The sequence below is a fragment of the Pristis pectinata genome, chromosome 29 (genome assembly GCF_009764475.1).
Source record: "Pristis pectinata isolate sPriPec2 chromosome 29, sPriPec2.1.pri, whole genome shotgun sequence".
In the NCBI taxonomy this organism is placed as follows: Eukaryota; Metazoa; Chordata; class Chondrichthyes; order Rhinopristiformes; family Pristidae; genus Pristis; species Pristis pectinata.
The window spans coordinates 24,820,411-24,837,093 of record NC_067433.1 but is presented as its reverse complement, the minus strand read 5'-3'; positions in this window follow the sequence as shown (position 1 = coordinate 24,837,093).

Here is a 16,683-nt window from a genome sequence, read left to right as displayed (position 1 = left end):
AATCCATACGTTTTGGATATGTCCCAGTCTTAAAACATATTGGATGGAAGTATTTCAAATCTTTTCTGTGCTTTTTAACATACATTTTAAGTCCAACCTTTCGACTGCATTATTTGGGATTATTGGAGAAAAAGGCATAACTTTGGAGACTTCTGATCTACATATATTGGCCTTTATTCTTCTTATAGCCAGGACGGCTGTGTTGCTTAAATGCAAGTAAGTTACTCCGCCTGCTCATGTTCAATGGTTACGTGATGTTATGTCACACCTAAATTTAGAGAAGATCCGTTGATCAATTTCTGATCCTAACCTGGACTTTCAAACATTGTGGGGACCTTTTGTGAACTGTTTTCAAAACCTGATTTGGTGGTTAAATTACAGACGTTGGTCAGTATCATTGCGTGATAAGGGTTTCTCTTTGTCTTTCTTTCTTTACCAAACAGCTTGGCTCTTGGTAGTGGGCTTAGATTTTTGTATACATATATAATAACATTATTGCAATTTAATCACTATTAATTATCAATTATCATTTTTGATTCCGATTATGGGGTGTTGTGATTTTAAGTGTGATTGAAGACAATGTATTCAGTATTATTCTCTGTTTTTTTTTCTGATTCATGTACTCTGTATTCTTTATCTGCAATTAATCGAAACAATTGTAAAGATAAAGAGAGAGAAAAACGCAGGGCTCCAAAAAAAAGCAAAAAATAGGCCAAAAAAACAACAGTGTAACATTTGCGAACTCACACTTCAATGGGACCCTCCCCGACTCCAGTGCTGCTCTAAAGATCACTACTAATATCTCCACAATTTATTCAACTACTCTTTCAAAACTCTGCCATCTATCTAGTCCAGGTGATATATTCGTTTTCAGGCCGTTCAGCTTCCACAGCATATTTTCCTTCGTAATAGCCGCAAACGGTAGATATTCCCTCTTACTTGCTTGAACTTATATCATGAAATATTTTATATTCATGAAATATCAACGCGGAGATAACACAGATGGACTGTTCGCCAAATTCGATATGTTCCCTTTGACCCTCATCATTTTTGGTCGATGCACCACAGAAAGCATCCTGTCCGGATGTACCACGGCCTGGTATGGCAACTGCTCTGCCCGTGACCCCAAGAAAGTGCAGTGACTTTGTGGACACAGCTTAGCACATCTAGGAAACGAGCCTCCCCTCCATGGACTCTGCCTACACTTCTCGCTGCCTCGGTAAAACTGTCGGCATAATCAAAGAGTCCACGCACCCGAACATTATCTCTTCTCCCCCCCCCCCCCACCCATCGGGCAGAAGATACAGAAGCCTGAAAGAACGTACCAGCAGGCCCAAGAACAGCGTCTACCCCAATGTTATAAGAAGGTTGGCTTCTATTGTCTGGGATGGCGTAAATTACTCGTTGCAACTGAGCAGGATTTGGGGACACCAAGCCTGGAAGATGCAGATAATTTTCGTCTCCATCAAAATTGGAGATATATTCTTCATTTCGAGGCTGTCCACGGATGGTTCCCACAGTAGAACACTGGCGTTTGCGCGATGTGCAGCGGGGAAAGATTATACAGAATGGGTGTAAACTTCCTGCCTTTCAGGTAAGATGTTGAACTAGTCGCAAAGTAAGTTTGTGCTGAAACTGACGGGGTTGCTGTTGTGATGATGTTTCCCCTTGTGAAGTGAAACACGGTCAAGTCTATTCTCCTTTAACCCAGGGACTCATTGATGCTCAATGGTTGTGCACATTTGAGGCTGAAATGGGTGGGTGTTTGGACTATAGAGCAGTCCGGAGATCTGGGGAACGTGCTGGAAGCTGGAGCTGAAGCTGACAATCAGCTGTGAACTTATTGGGTGTTGCCCAGGTAAGATAACAGCACAGGCGTCTCTGCTACCACAATTATTCAACGCCCTTAGTGTACCGAGGGAAATTATATCCTCCCGCGGAAATTCCACCCAATGCTAACTAAGACAGCATAAAAAAATCAACAGGACAACGTAAGATAAAATAACACATGACCTGGAGGGGGTCTACATAAATTTATTCGTGAATGTGCGTGCTTCCACTAATTATTGCAAAATTATTGTTCATATTCTCCATTCCAGCTGCAGTTCCTGGGACAATGCTGTGCTCTCAAGATTGCCAGAAAAATGTCCCGATTCCTCGTTGTTTCAGTTTACAATGAAGAACAGGTTGGGAAATATGTATCGGATTGGCATAGATTGTTAGTGTCCGCTGTTTTACAGTCGTTGTAAGGTCAAGTTGGAACACAGGTCGTACTGGCTCAGGATAACACTCGCAACTCTTTTGTTTCTGCCTGTGTTCCGCCGGGGCACTGCTGAAACATCCGCCTTAAAGGCAAAACTCCTGTTTATTCTGCACATTTAAAACATTTTCCTTTTACAGTAACCTGATTCTTATCATTGCTGTACATCAATGAAACTGTGTCAATTACGCGGGACATGGGGGTATTAATCCCATTAATTTGATTTCACTCGCTTTCATAAGAACAGACCGGATTCGGGAGTGAATGGTGGCTGTTGTATAGGTACACCAGCTGGAACTGAACTCTACTTAGGACAGTAAGGATTGGTTCGAATGAGTCCTTTTCTTGTTCAATGCAAGAACAAATGTCCAAGGAGACATTAACAATGTCTTCAGCTCCTCCCTGAATTTAGTTTGGGTCACTGCATAAATGTACGTGTTTGTACAGGAACTAAGGTGCGCGAGAAGAGCTCCAGTTTGAGCAGCGATATATGTTGGAGAGGAATATTCGCGATCAGAATGCATGGTGTGACCGGCGATAAAATGGGTCACAGTTGTCGGCAGCCACAGTAACATGGAGCTGCCCGATACACTGAACAGTAATATTATGGATTTTCTTCTGCTCTCCATTTCTGTGTCACGACGATTCGCAGTCCTCTGACTCCGAAATTCCCTTTGGGATTTGCTGGACACCAAGATATGTCTGACGGTCAGCCAATTAAACAGAAATATTAAACCAAAGACGCAGAATAAATCTCGAAATGATTTCAGTCGGGTGAACGCCACAAATGCTGGCGAGTTAAAGGCCTCCAGTCTGAACCCTATACCTCAAGAAATGTTGCCAATTATTCTTAGAGGTTTAAATACAAAGAAGTGGGGGATATTCTCCAAGGAAATCAGGATCAGAATTAGTGCTGCAAGGATTCTCACTGTTTTCACTCTGCAGTACTTTGTTTTAAAATTCTGACAACACATGGCAACATATCGGTCAACGGTGAAGGCGACTGTACACCACTGTGACAATTCCAGACTGACGCCCATCAGGTACACAATGGCGATAAGGAAGTTCGTGTGATGCAGAAATGTGTGTGGCAGACGTTTAATTAAAATTTCATAGAGAACGACATTGATGCTGATGACCGATAAATCCGACACTGCCATGATCATCATGTAGGCGCCGATACATTTGGAAAGACCGCACTTCCCTAGGGAGAGAATGATAATTGTCAGCAAGTTGGTTGTAATAGAAATTGAGAAGTCGTCAGCAACCGGGCAAATATTTTCCTGTCCAACTGCTTAGTGTCATCTCGACCGGTCGCGCGAATTATTCTCGGGGCTGGTGGCATCGCGACACCGAGACCCAGGCATCGTCAAACACTCAAATAACTTGTGAGCAATTACCAGCAGGACAGGTGTTCAAGGAAGACTTCCAGTTTAGGCAACAGCAACACATTCAGAGTAGATTGCGTGATTTCATATAATTGCTGGGGGGAGCCCCATCTAATCTTGTGTTCGCGGATTACTTGCAGCCAAGGGAAAGAATGAATATCGAGATAAAACTGCAAACTAATCGATTATATTCATTAATTCACGGCTGGTGGGCGTCCTCGTCGACTCCAGCTCGTTCGCGGTTCGACCTAATCTGAGAGGTAGTGAATAATCAGCCACCTTGGTGGGACTGGAGTCACATATAGAGAAGACCAGTAAAGAAGGCTGTGCGCCTTCAGTGCACGTCAGTGATCATATTCGCCCGTGAACAGTCACGGGTGGGTTTATCATCACAATTATTGATACTAAGTGCCTCTGGTTCTTAATAAAATACGAAGGAAATTAAAATCAATGTGATTCCTGTAATTTCGCAGAGGCTGTGGCGGAAAAGATTTTCCCGCCTTCTGGATTCCAAATCAGTGAGGGAACCAACGGGCCACAGTGCTCGTTATCCACAGAATCCCCTGGTCAGTGCGCTCTTGTTACATTACTGCGGCCACAGTCCGAGGGAATCCCAGGTTATCAAAGATAACTTTCTGCTAAGGATTCGACAGTCATAGATAATCCCTTCCTTACTGAAAGAGCCTCTGTTCTGGGAATCAGAGATGAGGATCCTCCTTTACTTTTTACAGAACGGGACACTGTGCCCCATGGACGTGCCCACACTATTGTCTCCTCACCGGCCCTGAGGACTACAAGGAATTCTGCGGTTATTGAACAACTGAATATACTGTGTACATCGCGGTGCATCACTGTAACCCGCTGCATCCAAACACACAATGTAGTGTCAGATGGTCAAAAGGTTGTGAGCCGATGCGCTACTTTGACTTACCGGGGACAACAAAGATTGCTAAAATTGGGTAACAAATATGTTCCACCTGGAGAATCAGGGGCCGATACATTTTCGAAGATTGTTCGAATTCTGTCCCGTCGTGTAGCTCACATCAGAGTGCGACTTCTATCTCGAAATCCTCCTGCTTTTTGAAAACACGGATACTCGGTCAGAGAGAAACAGGTTGTGCAATAACTGTCGTTAGTTATACCCACTGAACAAACAAGGGGTGATGTTCCGCTGCAGTTCGATCGAGACTGCAATGGGTTGATTGTGCACCTGCACGACGAAGCCCATTCATTCACATTCCACAACGGAAAGTATCACCAGAGGGAGTGACTTCAGGGCTTGCTTTGCAATCCCTGCAGGTCACAATCCCTCCAGAGCGACCTGAGCTTCTCGGTGCCTCACAGTGATTCGGTGTCACATCAGTCCTCCGTTCTATTATTGGATCTGTTATGCACTGTGTGGCTCTCCGGCGATGAGCTGGCTCTAAAGTTGCTGCTGTTGCTCTTGCCTTCACCTTACTCGTGATTATTCGTCTTTAAGAGGGACCTTTATTATTCTTACCTAACCTGAAGACTGCGGGTCCCGGTCAATATTATAGCTTGTGGTCCATTTCTGATCGCGGTCACATTCCAACAGAACCGATGATGCCGGCTCTCTGACAAGGAGGCTGGCGTCCCGACTCTAACATTACTGATGACATCATTCTGCGATTGCTGGTGGAGATTCCACTGTAGCACGTAACGTGGTCACTCCAAAATATCATATGAAACCCCTTTCCAGCAGTTACTGAATAAGTTCACATTTAAACAGTTGGAGTCACCTGTAGTTATGCGACTGATAATCAGAGTAAAACACAAACGATCGGGCAGCACCTTTCGAAAGACAATTTGATTTACCCTTCTTTTAGGTAGCTCTCCTCCCCGAACTCAGCCCTTCCCCCGCCCCTCAATGCCTCCATCTGCACAATGTTGTTTTCTGATTACAGCTGCTCACGCTTCCCCCTGCTGATCACTGCCAGTGCGGCCGCTGTAATCTTAAGAAGGGAGTTCACGAAATCCACTGACGATTCATATTTAGATAACATTGTGAAGAATGATACTGATCGATTAGTAAGGCGGACTGTTGATCATTGACTCCCGTTAATCAAATCCAACATATCCAGCTGTCCAACACTTACAATGTTATTGGAGATGGTCCCAGTCTCCGATTACAAAAGAAGGCTCGAGTCCAAAGCTGCAGGAGGTGCATCAACACTGACCATTAAAATTGGGGTCGGACACTCTGCACTGCACGCCCACTTCACTATTCGCTACTGCTCTGATCTGGGCCTAGTTTCCAGTGGGGGAATGAGGTCATTAGCTTTGCTCTGACAGTACGCAGAATCAATGAGCTGAAGGACCTTTTTCTGTCGTTATGAAATATGAGAGGCGGGAGAGCACTGAGAACTTCTCCCCGTACCACCTGGATTACATCAAATAAATAGCCCATCTCTCTCGATGATGAAGATATTCAGTCTGTGCTCCTCAGATCTGTGAGATACAGAATTTGGAAGACTCACTGGCGTTTGAGAGAGAAAGGTCTCTTCACCTCCAATCTGACTCAGACAAAACAAATTTAATGCAGATATCCATTACCGCCAAATACCTTCTGAACAACGAATGACGACTCAGTAATATGAGACTTGAACTTGCTGTTACCTGCCACTTTAATTCACCATCCCACTCCCATCCAGACCTTCCTGTCTGTGCCCTGCTGCATCTTGTTATAGTGGTCGAGCATCACGTTGAACAAACGCAACTCATCGTCCGTCCAGCTCCATTGCATCCTTCCGGACTCGATAATGAGCCCCACAATCAGGTCACTCGCTTTCTCTGTACGTACAACAAATGGCCAGGTCGTCTATAAATGAAAACAGCTCAGGATTTTTCACTCTATCAGCACACCAGAATCTACTGGGCACATGTTGCAGCTCAACATTTCGCAACGTTTACACATATTACTCTGTGTTCTCATTCGATAACTGCCCTCATTTGATACGTTTATGAACAATGTTATCGCTACTTACGTACTCCGAGTAACCGAACACCAGATGACCTCGTTTCATGGCAACGCTGGTCTCCCCTGTTAGATATCGGACCTTCACATATCTGATCGTCCTGCTGACAATGCGAATATTTTACTTTCTCCTTCCAAAATCCGACGACGGGTTTTCGACTTGAACCGTTATCTTTATTTCTCTTACCGCAGATGGTGCCTGAAATGCGGAGTGCTTCGAGCAGAGTCTAATTATGTTTTTTTTTTGCATTAGATGAGAACAGGTACCAATTATATCAGACCAGTTGCAAGAGCATTGAGGCTGGAACGTCGAAGACAATGGTTGTACCCGTTTGCCGTCTCCACCTGGAATGCTGGAGCACAGTTCCCGCCCGATACATTTGAATGGTGTCACCATCATAAGTGTCCGTGCAGGGCGACCTCAGAAGCTGGAGCAGTGTGACCTACGGCAACATATTGTATTAGGGTCAGAATCACCACGTCATCGCCAGTCACGTGCAATACGTGTAGTCGTCGCCACCTTTATTATTCTGCTGGTGCCCTCACCAGTGCTATTTGAGTCCAATCACTGTACTGATGTTGGCACAGGTCGCCAACACGTGCGCGTTCAAGGAGTGCGAAGCAGTGTTACTCTGCTGCCCTCAGAACAATGTTCGGGAATCGTATGAAATGATGTTAACACGAAATTGATAGTTCTGGGGGGATTTGTCCGTGATCAGCGCAAGTGTAAAGACGGCAGAGGTGGTTCTCAACTAGATTTATTTCACTTGCCCTTGGTTTCATGTCATCACCAGCAATGTTACTGTAGCGTCTCCATCACCATTTGAAGCTACTTTGATTCCTGCTGAAAAGGGTCTATGACGGTCAAAAGAGATGAGGATGACCAGCAGTAATGTTCGGACAGATTTGTCCACTCTCCATAGAACATGGAACAGTACAGCACGGGAACATTGCCTTTGGCCGACGATGTTGTGCCGAAAGAATTGGACGAGTAATTAAATTAATAACTAATTAATCACTTCTTCCTACATATGGTCCATATCCCCCCATTCTCTGCACATTCATGTGGCAAAGTCAGTACGTCTTGAACGCCTCTATCGGATTTACCCCCACTACCACCCCGGCGGCGCATTCTGCGCACCCTCAACTCTGTGTAAAAAAAACTTACCTCGCAGATCTCCTTTGAACTTACCCCCCCCCCCCCACACACATTAAATAAATCACCCCTAGTATTACCTTGCAGTAAAGATACCGGCTGTCTACTCTGTCTATGCCTCTCGTAATCTTATAATATTCTATCATGTTACCCCCTCAGCTTCCACCGCTCCAGATAAACCAACACAAGTTTGTCCAACATATCCTTATAACACATCCTATAATGCAAGCAGCATTCTGGTAAACTGTTTTGCACCATCTCCAAAGCCGCCACATCCTCCCTGTAATGTGGCGACCAGAACTGAACGCGATACTCTGGATGCGGCCCAACGACAGTTTTACAAATCTGCAACATAACTTCCCGACTTGTGAACTCAATTCTTCTACTACTCAAGGCAAGCATGCCATATGCCATCTTTACCACCCTAACAACCTGTGCATCCACTTTCAGGAAGCCATGGACTTGGACCCCGAGAACAAGCTGCACTTTAACACTATTAAAGGTCTTGCCATAACTGTGCACTGTCTCTTTATATTCGATATACCAAAGCGCAACAGTTCGGATTTGGCTGGTTAAAGTCCATCTGCCAGAACTCCGCCCATAGCCGTGGCAATTTTCTACACTGTATACAACACCACAAATCCTTGTATCATCGACGAACTTACTAACCCATCTATCTATGTTTCATCGAGGTCATTTATTTATATCACGAACAGCAGAAGTCCCACTACGGAACCCTGAGGAACCCCACTCGCCATGGACCTCAAGCCAGAATAAGTCCCATCGAATACTATCATCTGTCTTCTATGGGCAAGCCAATTCTGAATCCAAACGGCCAAGTCACAGTCTATCCCATGCATCTGAACTACTGCTGAAGTATCGTCTCCAGTAATAATATGTCCGAGACATCATTCCCAACGTTAGGCTGCTATCACCTCATTGATGTTGGAACAGGATGATCATGTTCTATTTGGGATGGAGGGCCATCATCTCACAGAAGTTCAGCCCAGTGTCAGCCTCAGCCAGAGATTTGTTTCATGTTGGACGGGTGAAAGGATGTTGTTTTAAAAGCATGGCTATCACCACACAAAACATAGCGGGGTGGCCGTAGTAATGGTTCAGTGGCGAACTCACCGCGAATGGCACAGTCATCATCTGGACATTTATAGCAGTGATATTGGAACAAAAGCATCATGGACAACAGCACGGGTGGGTCGGCATATTTACCGTCGCCGTGATGTTTGAGGTGATGGAAATACAGGAACAGGTCCCGTTCTGTCAGGGTCGAGCCGACAATATAAAGGTTGAAGCAGAGTCTTCACTTTGCTCAATTTACAATCCAAATGTTGCATTCTCAAGCGAAGAGGCGCCCAGGTACTGAGAGAGCGACGAAGAGCGGTGTGATCTTCAGGAATGCCGAGCATCTCTGTTCATTGATTTCAATGAATCAACATTCGTGAACTGAGCAGAACCATCTTTCCATTGCAGTCCCAGCGCACTGAAGCGTAAATACGTTTCTTGTTTCACAAATTGACAATGACTGGCACCGAATATTGGGTCATTTCTATTTACTTTGTGCTCCGTGAAACGATTGTTTGGTATAAAGTGGGGATTTATCGATGCAGCCACACTGCTCTCGGGAGCAAGAAAGATGTTGTTACTGATATCGTCTATTTTGTAAGCTGTTCGATTTTTTTCTCACTATGAATCCGTTTTCCCAATAAATCAGGGAAATTTCCTGATCTCATCCGCACACTACGTCAGGAGCGGAAAGCTGGAACACCATTCCACTTTCCAAGTGATTCATCGGCAGCAAATTCGACAAACATTTACAGCGGCACCTTTGCAGACGTTGGTGTTCCCGGTAGCCGAAGATACCTAGATGCGCAGATGTTACTTCTTTGATGGTGATACAATTGCAAGTTATAATATTCCTCCCGTCTCTCAACAGCAACTTGCATCTGCCTCTGTGAAGTAATCGCTGGAAGATGTGAGAGAGAGAGAAAGGTTACAAAACTTCTCAAGATTTTTTAGTCGGTGGAGCAATATTGACGATGTATAATTGAATTGGAATAAGACAGATCCAGCATCTGTTAATAACTCTCTCTCTGCCTGTATGTTTCTGTTTGTCTGATGTGTGATGGAGATTCCCCACTCAGAACAGTTACCGCTCATTCACGCAGATACGTACGTCTTTCAGGCCCTTTCCGGTCTAAGTGAGCCCCCAGGAGAGGGCTGAGGAGGTAATGTCAATAATTGAAAGTCGAAGCCCAGTGGGTCCCCAGGATTTGAGCAGCGCCCAGGAAAGGTGTTGCATCCACCCATCCGGCTGCAGGGTCAGTGCTCTGGCTGAAACAGGGACGGTGTCTCCTGCAGTCGCGGGGGCTGGAGCTCGGGAAGGTTCTGCAAGGAGATCAGGTGGTAGGTGTGAGTTGAGATGGGTCGTTCCGCGACTTCTGGGCGCTGCCTCTTGGCCCTAATGGTAATGTTGTCACTGAGGCTGAGTATTAGAGTTAGGATGCGAATCTAGCCTGTGACTCTGGGACCACGTGGGGGGAGGGTGACGGGGAAGATACAGAGCGAAAAATAAACAAAATAAATCGATGCCGCAAATTTGAATTAAAGCAGGTAATTCAGCAGGTCGGGCACCGTACGTGGGGCAAGGAGGAGAGTCACCGGTAAGATCGGAACCCTCGAACATTCAAGAGAACATGAGGCGACAATTTCCCATCGCGGAGAATTTTCCGCCGGTCCTGCATGTTATCGATCCCGGGAAGGCGAGGTCTGATGTTCGGCAGTGACTCCAATTAAATTACTCTAACAGGCGGCCTCGACACCCACCTACGCAAAACCTGGCGGAGTCGGCCCAGGTGACGGGGCTGTAACATCGAGCCACCTGAGATCAACAACCGCTATGTCGCTACATGTTCTGCTCCTTGGAGCGAGGTGAGAGTGGTGACACCGGGACCACACCCATCCGTTCATTTGTATCCGCGGGCCTTTCCCTTAATCACCCTGTCCGGCAGCGGGATCTAAACTTCCTGTGGATCGACGGCTGAGGTCGATCGTAATTTTACATGATGCTTGGACACAAGAACCGGCCATTCGTCCCACTGTGTCCCTGCAGAAACCGAACAATCGCACCTTCAGGACACAGCTCCACGTGAGTGAGTATCTGCCTCATTCGTCCGTTCAGGCAAGGCAGTGAGACTGAGGTCGCATCCTCTCGTTATGGGTATGAGGGTCAGCCATTCAGTTTTTCTATCTCCTGTCCACTCCTACACACTTCTTTAGTGCAACCTATGATTTACGGTATTTGACTGGTATGATAAGAGAAATAGGCCTTTCCACTTACCTGGACACCACAATAATTTGTACACTTCAATGAATTCTCCCTCCAGCAAATGGAGATGGAAATCTCAAGCAATCCAGGCTGTCTGATCTTTCTACATAATTACTTTTCATCATTTCTTCCAGTCTTCTTGTAAACTGAGCTTGTTATATAGTAGTTATATACTAACAGTTCAGCAAGTGCATATTGCCAGAAGGTTGTGAGTGATTCTCCCTGAGCCGGTTTTTTGAGCTGCCAATTTCAACCATGTGGTCATAATGCTTTTTAAGGAGGGAGTTCAAAACTTTCACCAACAAATGCCAAAAGAACAGTGATATATCTGGATGGTGTGCGATCTGCAGAGAGTTGTGCAGGTGGTGAAATCCCATGCACCTTATGCCATTGCCATCTGTTGTGTGAAAAAATTTCTTTTGCGATCTTAAAGATGGAGGACTCTGGACACAGGCTTTGGATCTTAAAAATGGTTTAATCGCAAAGGCAAACGCGGGAACAGAATGAATGGGAATGAATGTACACAGACAGACAGGAGATAGCGAAAGTAGGGGAAATCAAATAAGGATGAGATACAAACCTTCCCCCCCCACACACACACAAACACACAATAAATCAGTTATAACTTATCAAGGAATAAATACTTCAATGCCTGAACACCTTGATCTAGACAAGCATTGGCTCTAACCATCCATGGATTCTGACTAAGACGCTCCCAAACCTCGTGGTGGTGCAGACTCTTACCAATGGCCTCTGAAGCGTTGTTTCACTATTCCTGGGGCAGACGAGAGACAGCGAGCCAGGAATGTGCAGATCTCTTCATAGTACTGGAAGGATGGGTGGAGCCAGACCAGTTAATTTAGACAGGCCAATGGTTTGGCGGTCAAGGACAAAGATGTTTACCGAGGCCAATGGTCGGAATCCCAGGAACAGGTTGCTCTCCAAGGCCAATCCCGAGGCTTACACCTGATGGGTGGGGTGGAGCCAAACCTTGATTGACAGTGGTGTCACTTCCGATCCAATAAGCAATATTGTCCTCCGACCAGAGCGGTCAGTGTTGTTACTGTCACGTGACAGCCATGTGCTTTTCCACTACACCATCCCTGTGAAGTTGTATCAAAACGTTTCCACTTTTACACTCCATATCCTTGTAATAGCGGCCAATGTTATCTGAACCGTCCTAATTACTTGTTGAATATACATGCTAGCTTTGTCTTTCAATTATAATGAATCTGGGGGTCTTTGAACCGTATCAATGTATCCTTACTGCATGCGTATATTTTCTCTTCCAAAGTTGGTAAACTCACGTCTTCCCACAGTGTACGTCAATTTTCAATGCCTTTCATTCTCACTTATCTGATCGATATCGCTTGCCGACTCTTTTTGTCCTCCTCACAAATTACTAACCCACCCACGTTTGTGTTGTCAGCAAACTTAGCTGCAGGACTTTCAGCCCCTCTATCCACATCATGAACATAGATTGTAAGTAGCTGAGGCCGAGCACTGATCCCTGTGGCACTCATTTGGTTACTGACACCCAATATAAACATGACCCGTTTACTTAATTGAGTGATGAGCTGCCAGTCATGTGGGCCGCCTTGTCGTCAGTGTGTGGTGAAAGTGGAAGTGTTGGAGATGCATTCATCCAGGCAGTTGGGGTGTCATCCATCTGGTACCTGGCTTGTGTCCTGTAGAGATGATGAGAACGTTTTTGTGTGTTCAGAGATGAGTTCTTCATTGCAGGATGCACAGTCTTCAACCTGTTCTTGTAATTGCAATAACAATAGGTCTGGTTCACTGGTGGGTTTGCGGATGAAGCACCCAGATGCCTGAGCGGAAGACCTGAAAGGGTCGAAGATCAAAGAGACTGCAGATGATGGAAACTGCAGCAACAAAAAATGCACAGCGCTGGGCAAACCAAGCAAGAAAGCTCACCAGAGCTTTTACATTCCCAGAAAGCGAAAATAATTTGGCATGTCTTCGTCGACCCAACCAATTTTATTGCTGCACCACAGAAAACATCCTATCAGGATGCATCACGGTTTGGTGTGACAAGTGCACTGCCCTTGACCGTTAAAAAAATACTGCAGAGAATTGTGGACACAGCTCACCACAACACGGAGATCAGCCTCCCCTCCATGGACTCTGTCTATACTGTACATCCCTGCCACTGCAAATCTGCCAGCAAAATCAAAGACCCCACCCACACCGGACATTCTATCGTCTCCCCTCTCTCATCGGGAAGAAACCTGAAAGCACGTACCTTCAGGCTCAGAAACAGCTTTAATCCCGCTGTTATAAAAATATTGAACGGTCCTTTCGTATGATAAGGTGAACTCTCTACTTCGCAATCCCCCTCGTTATGACCTTACAACTTACCGTCTACCTGCACTACTCTTTCTCTGTGGCTGTTACACTTTATTCTGCATTTTTTATTGTTTTACCGTGGACTACATCAATGCACGGTGTAATAAATTGATCTGCATGGAACCTATGCAAGACAGATTTTTCATTGTACCTCTGTACAGGTCACGATAATAAACCAACACCAGTTCCAAGTCAAGGAGCACCTGTGGAGCCAAAAGGTGTAAGTTGACGATTTAGGCCGTAGCACTGCATCAAGTCCGAGAGGCAAGAGGAAAAGAAACGACAGAAAAGAACCCACACCCCGGTGTTTTCTTCCCACACTAACTCACCTGTTCACCTGGTTTACTTTTACCTTTGTTTACTTTTCTCTCACGTGGTTCCATCTGCCCACTTACCGCTCAACCGGTTCCACCTATCGTCTTTTAGCCTCAGTTCCACCACTGCACTGTGATATACCGGCGATCTTTCTTCTTCCTTTTGTCCTGAACTGGGGTTTGACCTGGAATAGTGACTTGCAACTTTTGTCTCCACGGATACATCTTGACTCACTGAGTTCTTCAGAAATCGTGTTTTGGTTGCAGGACGACTGGGCTGGAGCTAATTAGGCCTATTTACTGCTTTCTTTTAAAGGAATATTTTGAGAGACTTTTTAATGAGTTAGTTGAACAATGAAGGAAACGGCATTAGTTTCATCACAGAATTTATTGCGTGGTTTTTAAATATCCCCCATGAACGATTGGAGCAGGCATGTCATTTCCAGCAATGTGTCTTGATTTTGAATCTAATTCTGTAGATATTGCACTGCTTCGTGTTCAGTAGAACTGGAACTAAAGTGGATTGATTGAATTGACTTAGATGCAGGCTGAAAACAACCATTGATATTTTAGTTTCACTGTTATATATTGGCTGAATATTCAAGGTTAAGCTTTAACATAAAGCAAGTCGGAGCATGTGATTCTGAGTCTGTTATTTCTATTTTCAGTTATATTTGCCGAGCTACATCCTACATTGCCAGGGTAACAGCCCGCTAGAGCTCCAAGGGGTGTCGCACAGTTTTATCGCTCTATCGTCACTGCCCCTCAGTGGAGAGTCAGTGGCCTCGGCAGCAGCTGCAACCGAATGATGGTGGGAGGAAATGATTCTTTGAACATTTACATTGTCTGGAATGTATCATGCCTGTTTTGGAATAAACTGAGAAGCAACGAACTGGTGGGGGGCGGGGATGGCATTAAGGCACATCCATTGATTATTTGAGGATGTCCTAAACAGTTTGCAATTACTTAATATCTCTGCATCAAAATGGAAACAAAATGTATGTGCAGAAAGTTTAAATTAAAAAGAGAAATTTTGGAAATGCTCAGCAGGTCAGACGGCATCTTGGCCAGTCGCAGTTCTGATAATGAGTTTTCCACCATTTCCTTTCCACAGCCTGATACACCGAGTTTCCAGAATTTCATGGTTTCAATTTTACATTGTGCATTTTGTCCCTGTTACACTGCAGGAAACATGGCAGCCAGTTGTGCTGAACAAGATACCACTCAACAATACCAATGTTAAAATGTACTCAGCTTAGATGCTGGAGACGAGATGAAGTGCCCTCCGGTGACCAACAGCCGGGTTTGCCAGCGTGTGCTCCGGCCCAGATGGAGGATCATTCGTTTCCATTTCCGCCTTAGTTTGTGAACCGGAAATGGCGAGAATATTTACAGCTGATTGCCGCCAGCAGACTGTTGCGGGAGAGTCTTTTGCTGGGTTACAATCCTGGGATGGTGACTCCGAGAATATGGAAGTTACAGTAAACAGGGCTTCTGCCTAGGTCAGTAGTTCAACAGTCGGACTGGCTGTTCCTGCTTTCCCAATGAAGCAGAAGTCTCGGGAGATTCGTCATTGGCTGTGGGGAGATCACTGACTTCATCATCCAGTGTGAGTCACGGGGACGATGTGTGATACTGCGGGGGGGCGGTGGGGGGTGGTGAATGACAGGTCACACAGTGTGTCCCGGGTAGGATAGGTCCGAGGATAAGTCTGCCCAAGTATATGAGGTGTGGAGCGAACATTTCTGTTCTGGGCTCAGATGTTTGGGTCCAGCGTTCATTTGGAAGCTATCAGTACTAATCTGCAGGGAGAAGGAGTTCCCATCCACCCTTCACTGAGACAGGCCGTGAAGAAATGAGCAGCTCCGTGCTTTCAATATTAGTCAAGTACCAGTGGATCACTATTTGACCCATGTTTGGAAATTCCCCTGTTCTTTCACCTGTTCTTTCAGCTGGTGGATATCAAATAAAAACTGAAGATCCTGTAGATCTGAATTAAAAAAACAGAAAACTTTTGAAGCCGTTCTGACGAATAGTCTTGGACTAGCAACATTAACATTAGACAATGAGACATAGGAGAAGAATTAGATCATTCGGAGCATCGATTACGCACCGCAATTCGATGATGGCTGATTTATTTTGCCGCACAACTCCCGTTCTCCTGCCATCTTCCTGCAGCTTTTGATGTCCTTTCTAATCATGAAATTATCAACCCTCGTTTAAATGTGCCGAACGACTTGGCCTCCACAGCCCTGTCTGACAATGAATTCCACAGATTTACCACCGTCTGGCTAAAGAATTTCTTCTTCATCTCAGTTTTAAAGTGAGGTCCTTTTATAGAGAGTCTGTTCCCTCTGGTTCTAGACTCTCCCATTGGAGGAAACATCCTCTCCAGATTCACTCCATCCAGATCTTTCAATATTCGGCAGCGATCAATGAGATCCTTGCTCATGCTTCTAAACTCCAGCGAGTATAGTCCCAGAGCAGTAAAACTCTTTTTATACGTTAACACTTTCATCCATGGCATCATTCTTGTAAAACACCTCTCGACCCTCTCCAATGTCACCACACCCTTCCTTAGATACAGGGCCCAAAACTGCTCACAATACTCCAAATATGCTCTGAACAACGCCTTATAAAGCCTCAGAGTGGCATCCTTGTTTTTATATTCTGGTCATCTGAAATGGATGCTCTCATTACACAAACCTCTTCTGCACAGCTGCCACTTCTGTCCTGCAATGTGGCAACCTGAACTGCACAGAATACTTCAAAGTGGGCTAACGATAATTTTGTACAGTGCAATATGACTCGCCGACATTTACAATTAGTGGCCCGACCGATAAAGGCAAGCAGGGCCTGT